A 7,925-nucleotide genomic window follows, 5' to 3' on the forward strand; every position below is an offset into this window, starting at 1 on the left:
GTTGCTGCTGCTGCCACTGTTGCTGCTTCTGTTGCTGCCCCAGCAATTGGAATTAGTTGCTGCTGCTAACAAAATAACAGTAAAAAAATAGAACTTAATGCGACGGCAAACGACAACAAAGCCAAGGCACAAAACGAGCAGAGCGCTAAAAGAACAGGAAACGGCAGAAGAAAACGAGCAATACACAGTCAAAGGCGGAGAAAAATAAAGGAAAAACCCAACAGAGAAAAAAAACCGTCATATACAAAGCGTTTAGTTGCTTTGGCAAATGCTCAAAGCCCGTTGAAGTTGCCACCAACAGTTGCCATTGTTGTTGCAGCTGCTGCTGCTGTTGCTGTTGTTATTATTGTTGCTGCTGTTGTTGCTGTTGCTGTTGTTGCTGCTGCTATTGTTGTTGTTAATTGCTGACTTAATGGCGTTTTAATTAAATCGCTACACTGCAGGCGGCCGCTCAACTTTAGCTTAGAGTAATGGCAAGCACACACACACAAACACACACATATATATATATAAATATATATATATATGTATGTATGTAAACTTTGTATACAACAAGTCTCGAGTGCAGCTGCCCCATGCCTGCGTTGCCCAAGTTATAAACTGTTTGCGCAATTTTTATCAATAACAAATAAACAAATATCTGCTGACCGCAGACACGATAAGTTTTTCCTGCCTCAGTCTCAGTCTGAGTCTCCTCCTGCTCCTGTTCCTGCTGCTGCTGCTGCTGTTGCAAGTGATTCATTTGGCTGCAACCCCAAAACTATGCAACATTTTATCTGCACCCGCAGCTGTCTGCAATTCTGTTCGATTTGTATCTCAGTCTCAGTCCATTGTCTCTCTAATTGCCGACTCGCAGTTAAATTGTTGTTAGCTGCTCAGGGCTAAGACGAGCTATGAAAAATGCGCTATTGGCGTTAAATTGCATTGAACGCGACTTTCAAATTGCTTTCAATTAAGCTAACAACTGGTGGAAGAAACTTTTACTTTTCCAACTAGTTTTTCATGGTTTGCACTCAAATACAATTTTTCCTCTACATATATATATTTTTTATGTGTTCATAAGCTGGAGTAAAGTAAAAAAAAAAATCTATTCTAGAAAAACATTTTCTCTGTAGACTCTGTAACTGACAATTTTCATGTAGTATCTCTTGTGTGCTTATCTGGGCAGCCTAACTGCAGGTGCGGCAGGTGCGGCAGGTGTTCCATTTACACGAGCTCCGCACTATTTTGCTTTATTTATAAGCATTAAGGCTAGGCGCACACCGCTTGGATTATAAATATTTCATTTTGCTGCCTTATAATATTTACGTTTAATCAAAGGGAAAATCGATTGCAATAACTGAAAACTGTAATAAAATTTTCATGAAAACGAGTAAGCGCCCCTTGTGAACCGTATACAAAAATATAATATCTCTGAATATTAATATCTCTGCAGAGCTCCACATATAGTCTCTTTCTCTTCAATTGCTGTAAATATTAAATAATAATGCATTGGATTTTAATACTCTTACGCAGAGATGTTTTTAATTTGGATAATGGGAAACGTTTATCAGTTGGTCGGTGGTATTTGAAGATAGAGAAAAGATATATGAGTGGTCGGTGAAGAGGATTATGAGATATTTATATATATAGATGATGTAGAACAAATTTGTACATCTCTGTTCTATATAACTGTAATTAATATTATATGAATATTGTATTAACAAATTATTTTATATTTAAATATAATATTTATACTAGTATAGTATACCAAAATTAATCGATTGTAATGCCTTTTTAAATATGTACTTCCGCATTATACTTATGCTCTGACAGCTGGTGATATAACTCAGTATTATGATGATTTGGCTCAGTTATCATGATTAAGGATTCTCACAATCCTCAGTATAATGATTAAAAAAAATCATTTATAACTCTAGTATATCATGTACAGCTATAGTATAGTTATATCATTTATAATTATCCACATATCCCAGTACACACAACTCAATAATAATCAACCTGATTGCAGCTAGGGTATATCGTAGTCGGATATTCCCCAGTTCGCTGTATTGCTTGTTTTCTTATTGCAATGCTTGCAAATGTATTTATTTTGTGGTTGTGAGCTTTTCAGTTCCGCTAAAAATGTATTACACAGATACGCGCACACACACACACACACATACAAAAAGTCACAGACACACACACACACACACACACACGCTTGCATATATCATTTTAATTAAAGGCCCAAAGGCGTTTAAAAGAATTGAAACTATACACACACACACCTATCCAACTACATACATGAATACTCACACACACACACACACACTCACACACACATAGAGACATGCAAAATTGATTATATCCGCCAAATTCCACAATTTGTTTACCAATTCAAAACAATGCCAAAATGATTGCAAATGAAACGGGAATGGGCGAGCGTGAAAAAATATGAATTTCATTACATTCATTCCATAAACATATACATATATACATATACATATATATATAGAGAGAGAGAGAGCGAGTGCAATAAAAATTAATTTTGCTTAAATTGATTTCAATTTATTTTGATTAAAGCGCTTTGCCCCCGTCTAATCCCCAGCACAATCAAATGTCAGCGCTCGTAATGCGGATTTTAATTGAGCGGCCAAACGGATAGAAATCGCATTTAATAACTGGAAAAGCTGTGGAAGGCTACAAAAATCAAAGCGAATCCAATGCCAAAGCGTTGACATTGCCATTGCATTGAAATTTATCGATTGCGGCTACGGGGCGTATGAGTGATAGCATCGAATACTCTTCGCTATGATTAAAATGTGTCATAGCCAAAAGAGAAATATAAATAATTTCTACATCTAGCTGCAGATTTGACAGTTTTGTTGTTGGCCTGCATTGATTTTGCTGTGACGTTATCTGTGAGGTCAAAATGCCTGAGGGCAGTCCAAAATGTTCGACTGTGATAGAACATGAAAAACATTCGACATTATTTATCCATTTATGATGGCTGCTCTGGGTGCTCTGTGCTCGGGTTTTGAGTGTTGTAAATGGCTGCAAAATGCACACACGCGTCATTAGTGTCGACAATTATGAGAGCGCATAAAAACACGTTAGGCAGAGATGGTGATTGGCTGGGCGGGGCAGCAGCTGATGCTGCAGCGTGTGTGCGTGTGTGAGTGTGGCGCCTGATTTTGGGGCACGCACAGCAAACAAACAAGCAGCAGCAACAACAACAACAACAACAACAACAGCGGGCAGCAACAGCCGAAAGCCCTTTTGGTCAACTGTGCGAGTTGTTCGAGTTTTTGCCAGCTCAGCGAACAAACACACAACGTGGCACTTTTTATTTTTCGCCACTTGCCACGCTTGCCACTTGCCACTTGCCACTTGCCACTCGACAACAAAGTGCTGGCGTTATGAAAACGAAAAGCGAATGTCCTCGCACCAGAGAAATAACAAGAAAAACAACAAAAACACAAAAATAGAAAAGAACAAAAAAAAAGTACAAACAAAAAACACAAAACTGACAGTGATTTTGTAATTAGAGCGCACAGCTAAAGCAGGGTGCTGGAGGGGGGCGGAGGAGGGCGGAGCAGGGCAGAGGCACGCTGTAAATGCGCCGAGTTCAGCATTTGACACGCACAGCAAATACATTCAGCTGTAAGTGTGTGCATCAGTGTGTGTGTGTGCTCCAGTGTGTTTGTGTGTGTATGTGTGTGTGTGTGTGTATGTCTGGGCAGCTCAACACCCAGCTAGATTTGAGTGAAGCGTACCAAATTAAGTAGTTTAGTGCTTTGTGCAAGCCCCAAGTATTGCTCACTGAAGTGGAGTTTATGGATAGTCGGGAATATGTGTATATGACAAAAGCTGTGCTAAGAGAAGCGAAGATTGCAGTGGTAGTGGAAGAATAGATAATAGAATAATAAAAGTGTAAATTTCGGCTCAATAAAATTTCTATTCTTCATTTTACATGATATAAAAGTTAGGTTAGAGAATGAATCAATCTCCATTGGAATTTTTATATTCAAAGCCAAAAGAATTGTTCTTTGGGCAGTGTGGGAATACGAAGCTGAAGGCGTGGCTACCTTAGCTCTCTATATACAGTAGAATTCCGATAGTTCGAAATGGCAATGGGATTAGTTTGTTTGTTCGATTTACACAGAAATTGAAATTAACGAGAAATAATTGGCAACGAATTTCTTGGAAGGACATAGAATTTTGGTCGATTTATTGCGATTTTCGATCTAGCTGGATACGAATTATCGAGACTCGACTGTATATATAATCTTTCTGTATAATCTTATACTCACTATGATCAATATATTCTAAATAACCTATATAAATGATATATGATCTATATATTCAAACTAGATCTTAGCCAATTGAAGTACTGCTTATAGAATACATAAAATCTTCCACTGACTCCGTTATATGTGCCAAAATTGCTGTAAGAAAATTGAATAGCATCATAAGATATCAGTTAATTCATGACATTATATATCTCATAGGAATTTTTGATAGTCGTAAAGAGTTCAGCACATTTCCGTTTTCCTCTAGGCCAAACTAAGCTCTGTGTTAAGAATATCACCAATTACTCTTCTTACGCACTCCAAAGATCCCTGAGAGCGGCACATCAAGATCTCAGCGAGTTCCAGGCCTTACCCATGCCAAAGGTACACGCCATAGCAGTGAATATTTCAGCTAGTTTGGTACACCTTATAAGATTCTCGCTTCTATCTGTGCCACATTTGTTCATATCATCAAAATTATCAGCTTGGCTGTCAAATTGACATTTCTATCTGTTGGCGCATGCCAGAAGCAATGAAAAGGGCAAGAAAGCTCTCAGTAGCTGTGCAGTTTGAGTGCTCCATAAAAAATGGACGCGAGCCAAGCGAGGTTTTTTGTGCAGCTGTAACGGCAAAATAATGTTTTTTTTTGTTGTTGTTTTGTTTTGGTTTCTTTTATATTCTCTTAACCACGATGTAGCAGCATCTTCCTTGCTTCCTTGCCACTTTGTGGTACGTGCCGCGGCATGGACATCACGCATACGCCGCATAAGCAAAGACAAGCCAATCAAGTGAGCCAACAGCAGCGGCAACGGCAACGGCAACGCCAAACGAGTGCATGCAACAACAAAGTGTTGCAAGTGCTGCCTGCTTCGTACTTACTTGTTGTTGCTCTGTAAAACCCATTGAGAGATAATAATAATAAAGAGAGCTTTGTCAGTTTTGTTGATGATTCAAAAGGAACATTTATTTAATTTGCTTTTTCTGTTTTTGTTGTTGTTGTTGTTGTTCATTTAGTTTTTTGTTGTTTTGCTTTTGGGCAAAAATTGAATTTCTGCATTTGCTTTTTTGCTAGCTTAAATTGCCAACCACCCACAGAGGTGGAGTTTTCCGGAAAACCCAAAAAACTGTCGCACGAATGAAACTACATTAAGTGTGTGTGTGTAAGAGTGTGCGTGTGTGTGTTGGGTGGGTAAGGATGCGTGTGTGTGTGTGTGTGTGTGTGGGTTAGTTTAGCAAATATTTATCCAATACACATACATAGTATACTAGGGGATACACACACATACATATATCTTAAGTTAGACAGAGACAGTGAATACATCTATATAAAAATTGGGCAGTGTTAAAGAGTGAGAGATGTTCGGAATCTGAATGTTGATAATATTTAGGTTTTTTTGCTTTGCGTTGCTTTTGCTGTGGCATGTGTGTGTGTGTGTTTTGTTTTCTTAAAAATACATAGAGAAAACCTAGTTGCTGCATATGTATTAGTCATCGTATCCTTTTGCAAAAGTTTTCGATTTCTCGGTATTTGAAGACGAACGCAAAAATAACAAACAAATATCCCTCTGAGGGATATTGTTGGCTATATTTGTTTTTGCTTTGCTTTTGAGTTGTTCAATTTGATGACAAAATATGCATACATAGATGGTACATACATGCACACATACTGACATACCTACATATATACATACATACATACATAGAGACATTCAGAAGTTAGAGAGTATTTGATATAAATATATTTATATATGAAACACATTCAGTTCGTTAGAGTTCTTAGTGAGTGAGTGGAATGCTATGTGCGTGTGTGAGGGTGTGTCTTTGTGAATTATCTTTAACTATTTAAAACGGTCTTACACTTAGCTGTGTGGTATTATTTGGTTTTCTTCTGTTTGCCATCTGCCTAGCAGCTTCACTTAGTCTATATATACTACATAGAGTTGAGAGATCAGAATCAGAGAATTATTAGTTTCTGGTTTTCATTATTCGTTTCTCAAGTTAGTTTTTTCTTTTTATTTTTGTATTTTTTTTTAGTGAGTATCTAGTAGTAGTAGTAGTAGTTAGTAACATTCATATTTTGGATACCTTCGAGTGCAAAGTAAAATTCAGTGTGCTTAGAAAGAAAACATATAGATGTATATATATTTATATATATATATAGTAGAGTGTTATAGCTTACATAGTTTGATGAAAAAGCAGTTGCTGGTATTTTCAAAGAAAAACATTTGCTTATACAGTATTTTTGATACATTTGTGTATTTCTCTTTTTTTTTATAATATATTCTGTAGTTTTTCTTTCGTCGATTTGGTTTTATTGCACATTTTAACAATTACAACAACATTTAATTAGTATTTCGTATCTGGTATTTCGTACTGCGTATTCTATGAATTAATTTCCTGTTGTTGTTGTTGTTGTTGTTATTTGGATTTCAAGTTTTTGTTTACTGTTTGCATGACTTGGGAGCAACTTTGAGTTGCCCTTAACTTTGAACAGAAATGCAAATAATAACATGAATAGAAACAGAAACTGGATACAACGTAACGCAACTTCAACTAAAACTAAAGCAGAAACAACAACAATAATATCTTAAGCTAAGCTGGAAACAGGACGAGCAGTTACAAAAAAAAAAAAAAAAAACAGCATAATCAAGAGCAGTAAAAACATAGAAGATACCCTGTAAAAACCGTCTAGACTTGGATAAGTACAGCTGAGTAGGCTTAGTGAGTGACGTGAGTTCAAGGAGCAAAAGTCGTCAGTCTTCCTTGAAGAAGTAGAAGAGCTTTGTGCGGTTGAAGAGCCTTGAAAGCTCTATTGCTTGGCGAGCTTAAGTTTCGATGTGAGCTTTAAGTATGAGGAGCTTTCAAAGCGCATGAATGCTCGGATATAGTTTAATATGATCCAAGAGCTTGACAAGCCAAGGTTTTAATAAGGACTTTTTATTTAAGGAGCTTTTAAGTTGTGTGAAAGCTCTCTTAGTGCTTGATTCTTCTCTTATATATTATACTTCGTCGATCATTGTTTAGGGCGAGCTTTCAGCTTAGGCAGCTCTGAAAGCACATTGAAAACAGGCCTGTCAAGCTTCTGATTTCTCTTTAATTAGCATTCACTGCATTCAGAGTTGAAATCTGATTGAAATATTCCCTTGCAGCCGCACAAGCGTCTAATAAAACTTCAGGCAGACTGAGTGAGCTGAATTAGTAGTCAGTTTTATAACTCAATTAGTGTGAAGCTGTGTGTGTGCATGTGTGCGCATGTGTGTGCGTGAGTGCATTTTATGAGATTTAATTTTGGGTTTGCTCAGCTTTGTCTCTAATGGAATTTCGTTGATAACTTTTCCAACTTTGACAATTGATTTGAATTTGCATTGCTACGTTTAACAATTGAAACAAATTTACATTGTCTGCCTTTTCACCTGATTCTGATTCTGATACCGATTCTGATTCCGTTTGTGATTCTGTTACTAATTTGAACTTCAGCTGCTTCAGTGCCTCATATTGACTCGCAATCAGTCGAGATTTTCGTTATTTCTCTTATAAATATTCATATGTGATAATCATATATAATATAATAATATTTAAATGCTCGTTTGGTAAATAAATAAATAAATATATATTTCGTTTTTTTTTCCATAACAATTGAGGACAACATTT

Source organism: Drosophila navojoa, chromosome 5, assembly GCF_054131105.1.
Source record: "Drosophila navojoa isolate 15081-1374.11 chromosome 5, UAZ_NAV_1.0, whole genome shotgun sequence".
Taxonomy (NCBI): domain Eukaryota; kingdom Metazoa; phylum Arthropoda; class Insecta; order Diptera; family Drosophilidae; genus Drosophila; species Drosophila navojoa.